Source organism: Taeniopygia guttata, chromosome 2 (genome assembly GCF_048771995.1).
Source record: "Taeniopygia guttata chromosome 2, bTaeGut7.mat, whole genome shotgun sequence".
NCBI classification, from domain to species: Eukaryota; Metazoa; Chordata; class Aves; order Passeriformes; family Estrildidae; genus Taeniopygia; species Taeniopygia guttata.
Genome location: NC_133026.1, coordinates 1,337,306 through 1,352,708, shown reverse-complemented (window position 1 = coordinate 1,352,708; position 15,403 = coordinate 1,337,306).

Below are 15,403 nucleotides of genomic sequence, written 5' to 3'. Positions count from 1 at the left end.
GCATTGGCCCTATTGGAATTTCAGTTTATGTTGTAGGAACATCCAGAATCCCACAAAATGAGGGGATGGAAGGGAAAGGGAAACTCCTGGCGCTGGCCCAAGGGAAGGGTTTTCCTCCTCTCAGCAGAGATTTGGGAATTGAAGTCCAGAGAAGGGTTAAGCTCTTTCCAAGTTGGATCATGAACCTAAATCACCTTTAAAGGTCCCTTCCAAACCAAACTGTTCCATGATTCTGGGAGGAGCTGGACCTTTGGAAGGAGGATGGAGAGTCAGGAATGTCCCACTCTCACTGGGAATAGGATCCACTTCCTTCTCCCTTTGGTACCAACGAGTCAAGGGTTCAATTGTGCAAAATTCCAGGGAAATCCAACAAACCCAACTGCTGGAGACCAACTGGGGTCATTCCTGCAGCATTTTTTAGCTCCAGGTCTAGACCTTTTCCATTCCTGTGCTGCTCTGGACACAGAAGGGATGATTCCATTGTCCCAGTCCATATTTACGGAGCCCTGGCCACCAGCCAAGAAAACACAACTGTGCCTGATCCCAAAATACCCCTCTGCCAGCTCCTACTTGATTTTGGGATGGCTCCATGGCTTTGATCCCAAACAGAGATACCCAATAATGGAGCAAAGACTTGCGGAAAGCCGGAATTCCTGCGTGGAATGACAGAAGAGGAGACAACGGATGATGAAAAACGTTTTAGGGGATCACACAGGGCTGGAAATAAAAGAGGCCTCTGAGGTCTTTTCTTCTCCTGACCATGGGAGAAGTTGGAGTTTGCAGAAATCTGCAGCAGGAAAATAATTCATAAAAAAAAAACAGAGGCGGCTGCAGCAGCTGTGGAAGCGGAAGAGGAATTTTCAGCACGTTCCAAGTAGCTCTTCCTGCACCTTTTTCACAGCAATGGGAAATAATCCTCTGGAAACAGGGCAGGTTATCCTGAAAAATGGGGCCTTTGGGCGTCGTTTTTCATTTCCTCCAGGTCCTTTAGAAAATGCAGCTGCTGGGAGAGAAATGAGGTTCTTAAAGTCAAGGATTTTACAGTGAGACTCACTGGATAACCTGGAGTTTATATTCCCCAGCCTGGATCATAAATCTAAGATCAAACAATCTGGATTATCTGCTCTTTTCTCTTTGCTAGGAATTTTTTCCTCCAGGAATGGTGAGTCTGATTCTGTCTGTGAAAAAAAAAAATTCCAATTATAAATAAAGGCTGTTCTGCCTCTCTGGAGCTGCTCTCCCTCGGTGCTTATTCCCATGGAATATTTTATTAATGGGAAGGGAAGGGAAGGGAAGGGAAGGGAAGGGAAGGGAAGGGAAGGGAAGGGAAGGGAAGGGAAGGGAAGGGAAGGGAAGGGAAGGGAAGGGAAGGGAAGGGAAGGGAAGGGAAGGGAAGGGAAGGGAAGGGAAGGGAAGGGAAGGGAAGGGAAGGGAAGGGAAGGGAAGGGAAGGGAAGGGAAGGGAAGGGAAGGGAAGGGAAGGGAAGGGAAGGGAAGGGAAGGGAAGGGAAGGGAAGGGAAGGGAAGGGAAGGGAAGGGAAGGGAAGGGAAGGGAAGGGAAGGGAAGGGAAGGGAAGGGAAGGGAAGGGAAGGGAAGGGAAGGGAAGGGAAGGGAAGGGAAGGGAAGGGAAGGGAAGGGAAGGGAAGGGAAGGGAAGGGAAGGGAAGGGAAGGGAAGGGAAGGGAAGGGAAGGGAAGGGAAGGGAAGGGAAGGGAAGGGAAGGGAAGGGAAGGGAAGGGAAGGGAAGGGAAGGGAAGGGAAGGGAAGGGAAGGGAAGGGAAGGGAAGGGAAGGGAAGGGAAGGGAAGGGAAGGGAAGGGAAGGGAAGGGAAGGGAAGGGAAGGGAAGGGAAGGGAAGGGAAGGGAAGGGAAGGGAAGGGAAGGGAAGGGAAGGGAAGGGAAGGGAAGGGAAGGGAAGGGAAGGGAAGGGAAGGGAAGGGAAGGGAAGGGAAGGGAAGGGAAGGGAAGGGAAGGGAAGGGAAGGGAAGGGAAGGGAAGGGAAGGGAAGGGAAGGGAAGGGAAGGGAAGGGAAGGGAAGGGAAGGGAAGGGAAGGGAAGGGAAGGGAAGGGAAGGGAAGGGAAGGGAAGGGAAGGGAAGGGAAGGGAAGGGAAGGGAAGGGAAGGGAAGGGAAGGGAAGGGAAGGGAAGGGAAGGGAAGGGAAGGGAAGGGAAGGGAAGGGAAGGGAAGGGAAGGGAAGGGAAGGGAAGGGAAGGGAAGGGAAGGGAAGGGTGTGTGAAAAATGGGCTGGGAGGAAAGAAACAGGTGGAAAAATCTCAGGATTTGTATCAAGATGGGAAAGTTTGGGAAGGAGAGATGATCTTCCTGCCAGTTTTGCTTCTGCAGGATTCAGGTTTAATTCCTCACTCGGAATTAAAGTTAAATTTAATTAATTAAAATTTAATTAAATTAAGCTAATTAAATTAATTCAATCCAGCAGCAACAGAACAAGATGTTCCTTCGATTTTAGGTTAATACTTTTTTAATAATTCCCGAAACTTTCCAAGGAATGAATGGAAGTATCAGAGCTTGCTCGGCCTCTGAAGTGGCTGAAAATGTCCTTGGGACAGGCCAAGGAGGAATCTTACATGGAAAAGAAGGTGTTGAACCAGGAAAATGCACAAGGATCCTTGGATCGGGGTGGCTGTGGGACTTTCCTGCTCATGGGACTCACGGAGTCTTTATATCCTAATTAATGGAGAGAAAAATTGGGACTCCACCCAAGTTTGGAAGGAGGGGATTTGGAGTTTCTCCATAAAAATCTCCATTAAAAACTGGCAGCTGCAGAAGGACTGAGGACAAGTTCTTGGAGAAGCCAAACCCTCCCAGGGTGCTGTGACTGGTGCAGCTCCCTTGGGGAAAGTCCAAATGCTGTAAAAAAAAAAAATAAAAGCTGGAATCTCCTGTAGGACAAAGCCACCTTGGAATGTCCCATCTCAAGAGCAGCATGTCCCAAAAAAGGACCCAAATCCCTTGGGAGGAGCCGAAATCTCCTTTTTTGGTGGGTTTTGTTGGGTTGGGATTTTGGGGGGGGGGGGTGGTTTGGGGGGTTTTGTATTTTTTGTTTGGTTGGTTTTCTGTTTTGGTTTGGTTGGTTGGTTGGTTGGTTTTGTTTGGTTGGTTTGGTGGGTTTTTTTTGTTTTTGAAAAGGGTTTTTGTTGTTGTTGTTTTGATTTTTGGTTTTGGTTTGTTGGGGTATTTTTGGTGAGATCTCATCAATCCCAGAGACAGATTTACAGCTAAAGAGCCTCTCCCAGCACCGCTATTCCCAATCCCTGTTTTCCAAACAGCACCCAGGGCTCTGCCAGAGCCACCTCTGCCTTGTGAGGATTTCTGGGAGCATCCTCGCACTGAGGATTTTGGATTTGCAGAGCATCGGCCCCCGGGAGGGGGCTGGGAAAATCCCGGAGGTGTTGCTGGTGAAGGAACACCGAGGACTCGTGCGATTCCAGGATCATATTCCAGGATCATATTCCAGGCTGAGCCCGGGATCATATTCCAGGCTGGGAATCGGATGCCGGGGCTCCTCCATCCATCCCCAGCCGGGCTCAGGTTACCAACTCCCGGCAGGAAAATCGATCTCCGTTCCGCTGGATTAACCCTGGGAATGCTGGAGCATTTTCCCGGACTTGGGAAAAGGCTGGGCTTAGGAAGGTGGACATGGACATCACAGAGAAAACGGGAATTTCTCGGACCTCCTGAATTCCCAAAGCAGCTCCTTCTCTGCTGGGGTTTCACGTTGAGGGATCCCTTGAAATCTCAGCTCCCAAAATCTCATTTTTTTGGGATGATTTTCCATCCTTTGCTCCCTGAGTTTCTCGGGTTCTCCCGGTGTTTTTCCAGCCTTTGCTCCCCGTGATTCTCCCCATTACTCTTTATTTTTCCAGCCTTTGCTCACTGTGTTTCTCCTTTTCCTCTTTATTTTTCCAACCTTTTCTCTCTGTGTTTTTCCCTTTTTCCCTCGGTTTCTCATGCCTTTGCTCCCCGAATTTCTCCCTCTTCCCTTTTGTTTTCCCAGCCTTTTCTCCCCCTATTTTTTTCCCTTTTCCCTGTGTTTCTCTCCCTGCCACAAGTCCCAGTCCTGACCCTGCTGGGCTTTGTTATGTTGGAAAAGGAAACACTTGGATCTAGAGATTTTCCAGGACAATTCCTCTTTTATTTATCTGAAATAAAACTTCCCTATGCCTGAGAAACATCTTTCCAGCAGAGATTACAATTATTTAATTTAAAATAATGTTTCAAATTATATTTTAATAATTTAGATGCTAATAAATAAAATGGAATAGTGAAATAATGGAATAATGGAATCCAAATAATAAAATAATAATTTCAATAATAACTTAAATTTAATAATAATTTAAATAATTTCATTAAAATTGTTTAATTACAATAATTTACAGAGATTAAAGTCATTTACCCTTCCCAGGCAGGCCACAATGTCTTTGCCGTCCCAGATCTGGGATGGATCAGCCTGAAATCTCCCAATCCCAAATTAAAGTGGCTCTGGTGTTTCTCCACCTCCTCCTTTCATCCCTGATTCCCAGCAGGAAACTGAACCCTTTGTCCCTCACTTTCCTCATAATCTCCCAGTTGCTTCAAAATATATCTATTACAGATTTTCACTTTTCTGGCAAAAAATAAGGAATATTTTAATAGGAATGAGAGGATTTAAAAGGTTTATCCCTGAGCTCTGTCCCATATCCAGGGAGAAGAGACATCCATGGAGTCTGGAGGTAGCAATAACTTCATCCAGAGCCATAAATTATTCCAGAGGAAGCTCTGACAAATAACTGAGTCTCCTTCACTGCAGAAGGGGAGAAAATAAGATTTCAGAATCAGGATGGGATGGATTTTTTATAATAAACCCTGGATGTGATGGAAAAGCAGCCCCCAAGGTGAATGAACAACAAATTCCCTGCCTGTTAACTCTCATTCCCCTTCCCTGCTGCTTCCCATCCTTTCTCCTCATTTCCCAAGGAATTAAAACAATCCTTTGATTTAGGGATTTTTATTCAGGGAATCTTTTTAATTAGGATCAAAGATGGGGCTCCTGTTATCACCTGGTTTTATTCCGGGTCCTTATCAGAACTGAGAAGGGATTAAGCCTTCTGAGGGTTTTACATTTTTATGAGTAATAAAGAAAGAAATTCTCTTTCCCAATAAATTGTAGATCCCTAAATGCACGGAATCCGGTGGGAATAGCTGGGATTCTGGAGCACTCACTAGAGGTGAGTTTTGGTTTAGGATTGGGGAAGGGCCATGGAAACACCAAATAAACTGGAAAACCTGGAAGGATTCAGGAAGAATCCAGACCAGCTCTGCTGGGAGAAGCTGCCAGCACTTGGAAAGTGATAAATAACAGCTGAAACTTGGGAATCTCAGCTGAGTGAGGGAACCCTGGAATGGTTTGGGTTGGAAGGGAACTTAAGGATCATCCCATTGGGCAGGGACACCTCCCACTGTCCCAGGCTGCTCCAAGTCCCAGTGTCCAACCTGGCCTTGGGTACTTTCAGAGATCCAGAGACAGCCACAGCATCTCTGGGAAATTCCAATAAAGCAATGCCATGATTCCAATAAATCTGCTGCTCCAGGTGTTGCCTACAATGTCGTTATTCTCTGATCCAACATTTTTCTCTGGGAATTCCATCCCAGCCCCTCCCCACCCTCCCAATCAGGAATTCCTTCCCAATATCACATCCATCCCTGCCCTCTGGCAGTGGAAGCCATTCCTCCAGTCCATTACTCATACGCTAAGAAGATTCCAAATGAAGAGCAAGGACTGTGGTTCCTAATCCACCAATGCCAGGAAAATGTGACCATCCAGGGAAACTGAGGCAGGTGATTTATCCCAGGGATCCAAACACCACCTGAGGGTGAGATGGACCGGTGCAAAATCCTGTCAGGTTCCCATGGTGACTGACAGTGTCCAGAACATTCCTTTGAAATCGAAATCTGTGGTTTAGGCAATGCCAGGAGGATGAAATCCCAACTTCAATCAACCTCCTTGGGACCCTCCCTGAGAGAAATGTTGGATCAGAGAATAACAACATCGCAGGCAACACCTGGAGCAGCAGATTTATTGGAATCATGGTACTGATTTATTGGAATTTCCCAGAGACGCTGTGGCTGCCTCTGGATCCCTGGAAGTGCCCAAGGTCAGGTTGAACACTAGGACTTGGAGCAGCCTGGGACAGTGGGAGGTGTCCCTGCCCATGGAATGGGATGATCCTTAAGTTCCCTTCCAACCCAAGCCATTCCAGGATTCCCTCACTCAGCTGAGATTCCCAAGTTTCAGCTGTTATTTATCACTTTCCAAGTGGTGGCAGCTTCCCCCAGCAGAGCCGGTCTGGATTCTTCCTGAATCCTTCCAGGTTTTCCAGTTTATCTGGTGTTTCCATGGCCCTTCCCTAATCCTAAACTAAAACCTACCTCTAGTGAGTGCTCCAGAATCCCAGCTATTCCCAACGGCTCCCGTGCATTTAGGGATCTACAATTTATTGGGAAAGAGAATTTCTTTCTTTATTACTCATAAAAACATAAAAACCCTCAGAAGGCTTAATCCCTTCTCAGTTTTCATTATCAGAATCATGGTATTGATTTATTGGAATTTTCCAGAGCAGCTGTCGCTGCCCCTGGATCCCTGGCAGTGCCCAAGGACAGGTTGGACAGGGTTTGGAGCAGCCTGGGACAGTGGGAGTTGTCCCTGCCCTGGCAGGGGTGGCACAAGGTGAGCTTGAAGTTCCTTCCAACTCAAAGCATTCCATGATTTTCTCCTGCTGGAATACTGCTGCCCAAAGAGCTGAGCACAGCCTTCTCCTCAGGGACATCCATGGGATTTGATCCATGCAGAAGATCCCTTCCCATCCTCATCTGGAAATCCCTGATGCCCCCAGACCATCTTCAAGGAGCCCAGGGAGTGTGGGAATGAAGGTCAAAGCTTTGCCCAGGAATTTGGGATTTGTGGGGAGCAGGCAGTGGAAAGACGATTGGAGGAAGAGGAATCTCGTTAAGGAATCCAGAGCCACCAATGGAAGGAGACGGGAATGTTGAAAAAAAAAAATGGAGGGGAAAAAATAATCAAAAGGCCCAAACATCGCCGGGTTTGGTGGAGAGACTCCACACAAAGAGAGCCTTTTTGGGAAAGAAAGACAAAGCGCTACCTTTGCTGGAATTCAGGGATACAGACGTCTCTTTTTGGAATTGTTTACACCTGGACACCAGGGAGGGAACGGAACAGCCAAAAAAGACTGAGGGAACGTTGAAAAAATCCGTGTCGGGCCTGTGGGTTTTGTTTTATATGATTTGTTTATTTAAATGGGTTTTTTTCCCGATGAAGCAGCCACTGTTTGAAGAGCTGGAGCGTGGTGGGATCAAGGAACATTTTTAGGTCAGTGGTAGCTCTATTTATCATTTTTAAGACAAATTTGATTATCCTGATGGGAATTCAGGTCTTCAGGGAAAGCTGCCCAGTTGTCATATTAATCATTGCTTTTAGTGTTTTCCTTAGGCTTTGGGGTTTGGGTTTAATAGGGAATATTCATTTTTTTTTCCCCTTTTAATTTAGCTTTCAGTTGCCCCAGGGCTTTGGCCTGGGAACCTCTGCAGAGTGTTTTTCCTTCAGTTCCAACCTTGGAATTCTGGGAAGGCTGTTCACTCCTAACGCAGCCCTTGCTGCAGGTCCATCCCTCCTTCCACTGGTGGGGGACTGGGATTCAGGGAATTCTTTCTTGGAAGAAGAAGAAGAAATAAAGAAAAAAATGCCAGAGTAAAAAAATAAACATTTACAGTTCCAACTATGGACCACATCGCGTTGTTGTCTTTCCAATGGTTTTATGGGATACTGTTCCTGTTTTTTTCTATTATCATGGTATCCTGGAATGGTTTGGGTGGGAAGGGACCTTAAAGCCCATCCATGCCACTCCCTGCCATGGGCAGGGACACCTCCCACTGTCCCAGGGTGTTCCAACCTGGTCTTGGACACCAAGTCAGGGGGAATTGGTATTGGATTGAGGGAGGAGGAGAGTGGAGGACACCAAAACCTCAGCCTTATCCAGTACATCCCAGTGCTCCATGCAGAGACACTGGGAATGAATGCAACTTTTGGAAAAGGGGGATCACCGTTTTTGGAGGTGCTGGGTCCTCTACAACACCAGAGGAGTTTGGTGTAGGGATGTTTCTGGTTTGGGAATCTCCATGGAGTGGAAAACTAGAGAGGAAAATCCAGCTGCAGCAGGGTCGACCGGCAGTGCCGCCGCTCCCGCTCCCTGAAATGAGAACAGGAAAAGAGTCAGGAAAACAGTCCGTAAAACTTAACTAGTGGCCATATTTAAGAGAAATTAGAGGAAATGGCCCCACATCCTGTGGAATTCACCTTTGCCAAAGTCTGCAAAGCCCAGTCCCAGGGCCGGATTTAGAAAGGGAGCGGAGACTTTAACGGCCAAAAAGGTAGGGAAGGAAAAACTCTCCATGGCCACAAGAGTGAGGCTTCTGTTTGGGCTGGGATCGCTGGAAGCGTGGCTGGGACACGGGTCAGGAATGCCCCAGGTATTCCATGGAAATGTCTCCGTTACGACTCCAGACATGGAAATTCATTAGTGCTACAATTACAGCACCAAGGGCACTCAGGAGATGCGGGGTAAGAAACACATCCAAGGTTTTAGAGGGAAAATCCATCACCCCTCTGCTAAAGCTGCCTAAAGTTAAGCTTGAAATAACCCGTATTTTAAGCTCAGCCCAGTTCGCTTTGCAAGAAGTCAAAGGGAAGAAATTTAGGAATTTTTTTACCCCCATGGAATGAAATGGTGCCGCAAGGCATGGAGTGGGAACATCAACTCGTGGTTGCAGCACGTTCCGCAGCAGTTTTGGGTGCTGCTCCCAATTTCCTAAATGTTTTCCATGAATTCCCATCATGGTCCAGGTGCTGCCGTGTCTGATGGTTTCTACCACGAGCAAAGGTTCAAATTCAGCTCCTGCAGAATGGAGCTGGATTCAGTCCAGGAGCTACAGGGACTTAGGAGGCAGCAAAACCATAAATGGAGGAAAACAGCAAGCCAGAATTCCCAGTGTCCTCTTCCAAGTGTCCCTCCCAGTTTTTGGACCTGCCTCATCACCACTTCATCCTCCCCTTCCCTCACTCAAGATTGAAACAATGGGAAATGCATTGCAGACATATAAAGAGGTTTAGACTCAATATTAGGATTTTTTTTCGTGGAAAGGCAGGTAAATCATTGGAACAGACTGCTCAGGGCAGTGGTGGAATCACCATCCCTGGAAATGTTCCAAAAGGTGTGGATGTGGCACTTGAGGACACGTTGGAATGGTGAACATGGTGCCGGTGCTGGGTTGATGGTCAGACTTGATTTTAAAGGTCTTTTCCAACTTTAACAATTCTATAATTCCATGATTTTCTGCCAGTGGGATGCGCAGGCCATTTTTCATGGCTTGCATGAAGTCTGAAGGCAATCTTCCCTTTTTCCCTTTTTCCCCTTTTTTCCTTCTTCCATTCTTCCCTTCTTCCCTTTTTCCCTTCTGCACTTCTTCCCTTTTTTCCTTCTTCTTCCCTCCTTCCCTCCTTCCCTTTTCCTTCCCTTCTCCAGAGGTTCTCCTCATACAAACAGATCTTTTGCACCTCCAATAGCCCCTGTCACCCCCAGGAAAATCCCCCTTAATTGGGATAATGGGTGATATCCATTATTCAAGGAAATTTGGATTGCTAAACATCCTGCACTTGGTTCTTCCTGATGTTCCAAGCAGGACCATGAGGGTGGTGAGTGGGGCAAAGCAGATCCCAGATGGGGAAGGATTGTCCTTCTTCATTCCATGACAATGAGGATTTATAAGAGGCATAGAAATGTCTGAATAATCCTGGTGGTGCAGATGGAGTTGCTGTTCTCTATCTCTTCCAGAGCAAGCCATTATCCCTATTTTTAGGAAGGGAAAACTCATTTGGGATGGAGTTCTCAGTGGCAGACTTGTCATGACAGCAGGACAGAATTGCTGATGCTGGAAAAGCCTTCCAAGATCGAGTCCAACCCTTCCCCACCACTGACCGTGTTCCCAAGTGTCACATCCACAGGGATATCCAATCCCTCCAGGAACGAGGACTCTTACTGGATTCCACCAGTCAGCACTAGCCTGGAATTTCACTCACCCCAGATCCCAGACATGATCCCTCTTGCCCAACACTGGGATCAGGAGATACAAGCTGATTTCCTGGGCTATTCCACACAGATTTCCAAGCAAACCTTTGTGACTCTTCTTGCAGGATTTGGCCCACATTGGAGCAGGGACAAAGATTATCCGACCATGGAAAACATTCCCATTTCCAGAATATAAAATGCCATTCAGACCAAGGTCCAGTCACTTCTAAACCAGTTCTTCCAATCCTGAAGTGGAGGCTTCTCCCAAGGCCGAGGTCCTGCTCGGATCTCCCTCAGGTGCAGTGTAAATTATCCATGTGTTTCATTCCCAAAATCCGTGTCCAATACCCAGGTTATTTTTATGAGTCCCATGCTCATGGAAGCGAGATCTGAAATTGAAATGTCATCTGCTATTTGATCCTGATTCCCAACTTTCTGACATCTCTTTTCCCCTTAACATATTCCAGATGACCCAGGAAAACATCCGCAGTTTATTTCATAAACTGAAGAGGATTTGTTATTTTTATTTTCCTAAGAGCTGAGGGAGCCCTTGGGGCAATGTTTTTCCGTGTTTTCCTTCCAAATTGCTGACACTTTTTTGGTATCAAGATGTCCGGATGCCTTTTTTCCCTCGCCTGGATCCGCCTGGAGACTCCTCGCTCCGTGGTGTTGATGTGTATATGAACTCCAGAATTCCCTGGATTTTACAGCTCCCGTGGTGTTGTGGTGTTGGATTTCATAAATCACGCATCACCTCGGCTCGTATTCCTGGATTTTGGAGTGATTCACAGCCCCGGGGAGCAGGAATTCAGCAGGATCTGGGAAGATGCTGACAGGACCACTCAGAGCCTGAGCCCCGCTGAGGCTGTTCCCGAATTGTCTGGGGGATCTCCTGTCCTGCTGGAGATGAGGCACAGCAGGAATGTGCACCTGGAATGTCCTCACAGCACGAGGAGGCTGACAACGTGCAGTTGTTGCACTCAAGCTGGTCCAGAGGAGTTTAGGCTGGATTTTGGGAAAATTTATTCCTGGAAAGAGCTGTCCAGCCCAGGGCAGCAGTGGAGGCCTCATTCCTGGAAGGATTTAAATCCATGTGGAGGTGGCACTTGGGGACATGGTCAGTGGTGGCCTTGGCAGTGCTGGGGACAGTTGCACTTGGAATTGGAGATCTTTTCCAAATGTAAGGATTCCGTGATCCTATCAAGGATCCAAAGAGCACCACACCAAAAGAAGGGGGAGGTAGATCCTGCTTGGTGCTCCCAGTCTGGATCTTGGGCGTGGCCCCTCAGCATCCTGAGAACCCCAATTTGAGGGGCTGCCATGGTAAGGAGGAACACTGAACATCTCATTCCAAAGCTGACTCCTGCCTCGGGCTCCTGCCCACAGCCAGAGGGGATCACACAGGGATTCCCTTCCCAAATGTGGGATGGGACCCCCTCCAGCTCTCCCAGCTCTTCCCAAGGGGCTGAGCTGGGACTTGGAGCTCATCACCTTCCCACTGCTCCTCCCCAGCACCCAAAGCCACCGACTGAAAGGAGTGAAGGCTGAGCAAGAGAAGCAGAAGAATCTTGGGATGATTCTGATCTTCAGAGAATCCCAAAGGACAAAACAAAGTTGGAAAGGAGATAGCAGTAATAAAGAACAACAATAATAATAATAAAAGCATTTCTTTAGTCCCTGTGTGGAAGTTTTTAAAGCACAGCCAAACCAATCATTGGAGATTTGCAGAGCCCAGAGTGAAAACTCGAAGACACAAAAATACAGAAGAAAAATATTTCTATGGCAAATCCCAGGAATTCATTCTGGGCAAAGGAGTGTCCATGCTACCCAAGGAATGTCAAAGGAATAATAAGGGATGAGGTAAGACATGAAGAGTCTGATTACAAGGCCATGGAGGGGCAGGACGCAGGGAATGGCTCCCACTGCCAGAGGGCAGAGATGGATGGGAGATTGGGAATTAGGAATTCCTGGCTGGGATGAAATTCCCAGAGCAGCTGTGGCTGCCCCTGGATCCCTGAAAGTGTCCAAGGCCAGGCTGGATGGGGCTTGGAGCAGCCTGGAATAGTGTGAGGTGTCCCTGCCATGGCAGGGAATGGCACTGGGACGATCCTTAAGTTCCCTTCCAACCCAAACCATTCCAGGGTTCTATAAATGCACCCATCTCACTCAAGACCTCGGATTTCCTGCAGCTGAGCATCCATTTTGAGAAAAATGACTCAAAAGTTGGGTCAGAATCAAAAAACAAAAAACATTTGAAGTTCATGAGTCCCTGTCATCCTGAACATTACAAGAAACAGAGATCAACTTGGTTTTATTCCTCTGACAGCAGGAATTTTTTCCAAGTGGATGAGTTTTAAGCAGCTGTCACAAGCCCAAATTAGCTCCCAATGTGTGATCCGTAAAACTGGGCAGATAAATCATCCAGGAATGCCAGCCACACTCTCAAAGGGAAGAAAAATGGATCCACAATGTTTTTTCAGGGATGAGTTCTGCAGTTTGGTGAGAGGAGGTGTAGACAAAAAAAACACTGCCCTGACAGCTCCGGAAACAAATTGTTCCTTTTCCAGTCACCAAAACTCAGCTGAGGTTTTGTTTGCCTTCATAACCTTCTGCATTCACCCCAAAAAGTCTCTGACAACCAGGCAGAGCCCAGATCCCGCCTGGATTTGAAAGGATCCCAAAATTAGAATCATTTACAATGTTCTGGAAGGAATCCCACGGAGCAGAGTGAAAAGAAAAGAATTCAAGAATGGGATTTTGCTGCTTTTAGGAGCATGGAGCTGATGGGAGGATGGAATGCTGTGGATCTTCTCCTGCTCCTCAGTCACTCTGGAATGGAGGTGATGCGGGGATGGGATGAGAAGTTCCAGTTTTGGTTGTCTCAGGATCACCTCCAATCCTCTCCCAGTTGGCAGACTGGGCCGAGGGAGGGTTGGTGCCTCCCAGACTGGTCCCCCTGAGTCACGGCCACAGAAAATCCCGATGGCCAAATTCACTCCTGGCCGTGTTTGTTCCTGTCTCAGCAGGAGGAGAAGCTGAAATATTGGATTTTTCCACCCCAAAATTTCTGCCAAGACGTCAGAGCCATGTTGTTTTAAGGGGAAAACTGGAATTACCTGGATCAGCCTGAACTCCTGGTGTGAAGGAGGGGTCTCACACTTCCCAAATCCTGGGAGCTGTTTTTCCCACAAGGACAAGACAGATCAGGTTGAGCTGGTTTGGATTTTTGTCATTGTCATTCCAGCCATGAATTCTGAGCTCTCATCCAGAGAAGAGGCCACAGTCCATCCCTGATGACATCGAGTCAGGGCCCATCCAAGAGAACACGGGATGAGCCATGGAAGTGACAGCTCCAAAAGGGATCGGTGTAAACGGACACAAAAAATGCATCCTGGAAAGGATTTGGGAAGGGAAAGCGGGTTTTGGGGAAACAGTGTTTTATCCAAGTGTGTTTGGACAGGAAATCCCTGGTGTTTGTGTATAACGGGAAATATCCAGGAAATCCCAGGATTGTCAGTCCCAGGCACTTTCCCAGTGCTGGGATGAGATGTCTGTCACTGCCTGTTGGAGGCCACTCCAAGGAGAGCTCCACAGCTTTGGTTCTGATATTCCCAAAAATCTGGGCCAACGATCAAATCTATCCCCAGTCACTTCATGGAAAAATCAGCTGGAAATTTAGCAGTGAGCAGGAAAACCTGAGTTGTGGAATGGTTTGGGTGGGATCATCTCATCCCATGGGCAAGGGCACCTCCCACTGTTCCAGGCTGCTCCCAGCCCTGTCCAGCCTGGCCTTGGGCACTGCCAGGGATCCAGGGGCAGCCCCAGCAGCTCTGGGCACCCTGTGCTGGTGTTCCATCCCCTTTTTCCTTATCTACACATCTTATCTGCTGTCCAGGAATTTTCCAGAGCTCCACCTCAGCTGGAGCATCAAGCCAAGGAATTGGTGGCCACAGTTCCCAGACATGGCTCCCAAAGTGCTTTATTTAGCTTTGGGATCCACCTCCAAGCTTTTGGGAGCATTAAAGGAGGAGCAGTCACTTTGCAAAGCTCCGAAAAGTCCCTCAGGATTCGTGTGGAATCGTCGGTGGTTCCCAAGAGAGACCAAATTGAAGTTGGGCCTAATTAAACACAATCAGGGAATCATGAAGTCGTGGAGTGGTGGGGTTGGAAGGACCTTTAGGACCATCTACTCCCAGCCCCTCTGCCATGGGTAGAAATCCCCTGATCCAGCCAGGTTGGAGCAGGGCCTGGGGTCCTGCAGGAAGGGAGAGGTCACAGCAATGGAACATCCGTGATCCCAATCCAAGGGCTGGGGTGCTGCTGACATTCCCTACAGCCATGGCAGCATCTCCTTGGGGAGATTTTTGGCCCAAAATACTCTGGAAACTGAGGAACAGGGAAGGGCTTTGCTCATCTTCCACCGATTTATGGCAAGAACATCAGGACCGCGTGGAATTCCTTGTCATTCCTGCAGGGGAATCACTCCTGGGAGGGAGATCCCTACAATGGGACCAACTTCCCTGGGCTTCCCGTTCCTTCCTGCCAGCACAAATTGCAGGGAATAGGAGAGGGGACAAATTTTGGAACATCTGAACCCCAAGATTTGGTGTCCCCCTCCAGCAGGATCCCTCTGCTCATCCCAGGTACCGAGGAGCCCCCGAGCAAAAAGAGCTCCTCAATCCCGACTGGGAATGTCGGGGGGGAGGGAAGCTGAAGGAAAATAAATAATTTCTGGCTGCTCTGAATCAAAGCCTGTTACAATCAAAACAGTTCCCCGCTGCAGCAGGGCCCTGGGGCCTCGTTCCCAAAAATTATGTGTGTGCTGGAAGCCACAGGGAAAAACTCTCTGACAGAGGAGACCTTCCCGCTGTCCGAGGGAGCCAGGGAATGCTTTGAATCCAATATCTCTGTCCAGGCTCTCCCGGAGCTTGTGCAGCCTCTTTGTCCAGGGTCCAATCTGGAGTGGGTTAATCCTGCTGCTCCTGCTGCAGATCCTGCCCCTGGGAATGCCCAGAGGGAAAAACGAGAAAGGAAATGAGGATTTGGGGGCTAAATTGAAATGGGAAGTGGACAAGAGAGCATTGAAGGAGGTTGGAGGGAAAAACCCTCGGCACAAATGCCAGCAAGGAGCTCCAATCCCAGTTTGTCTGAGAATATCACGGATTTCATGGGAAATATTCCTGATTTGCAGGAATTATCCCTGATTTTCAAGAATTGTATGTGGATATATGTACAAGAATGCAGCAGTTAAAATGAGAATTCGGAAAT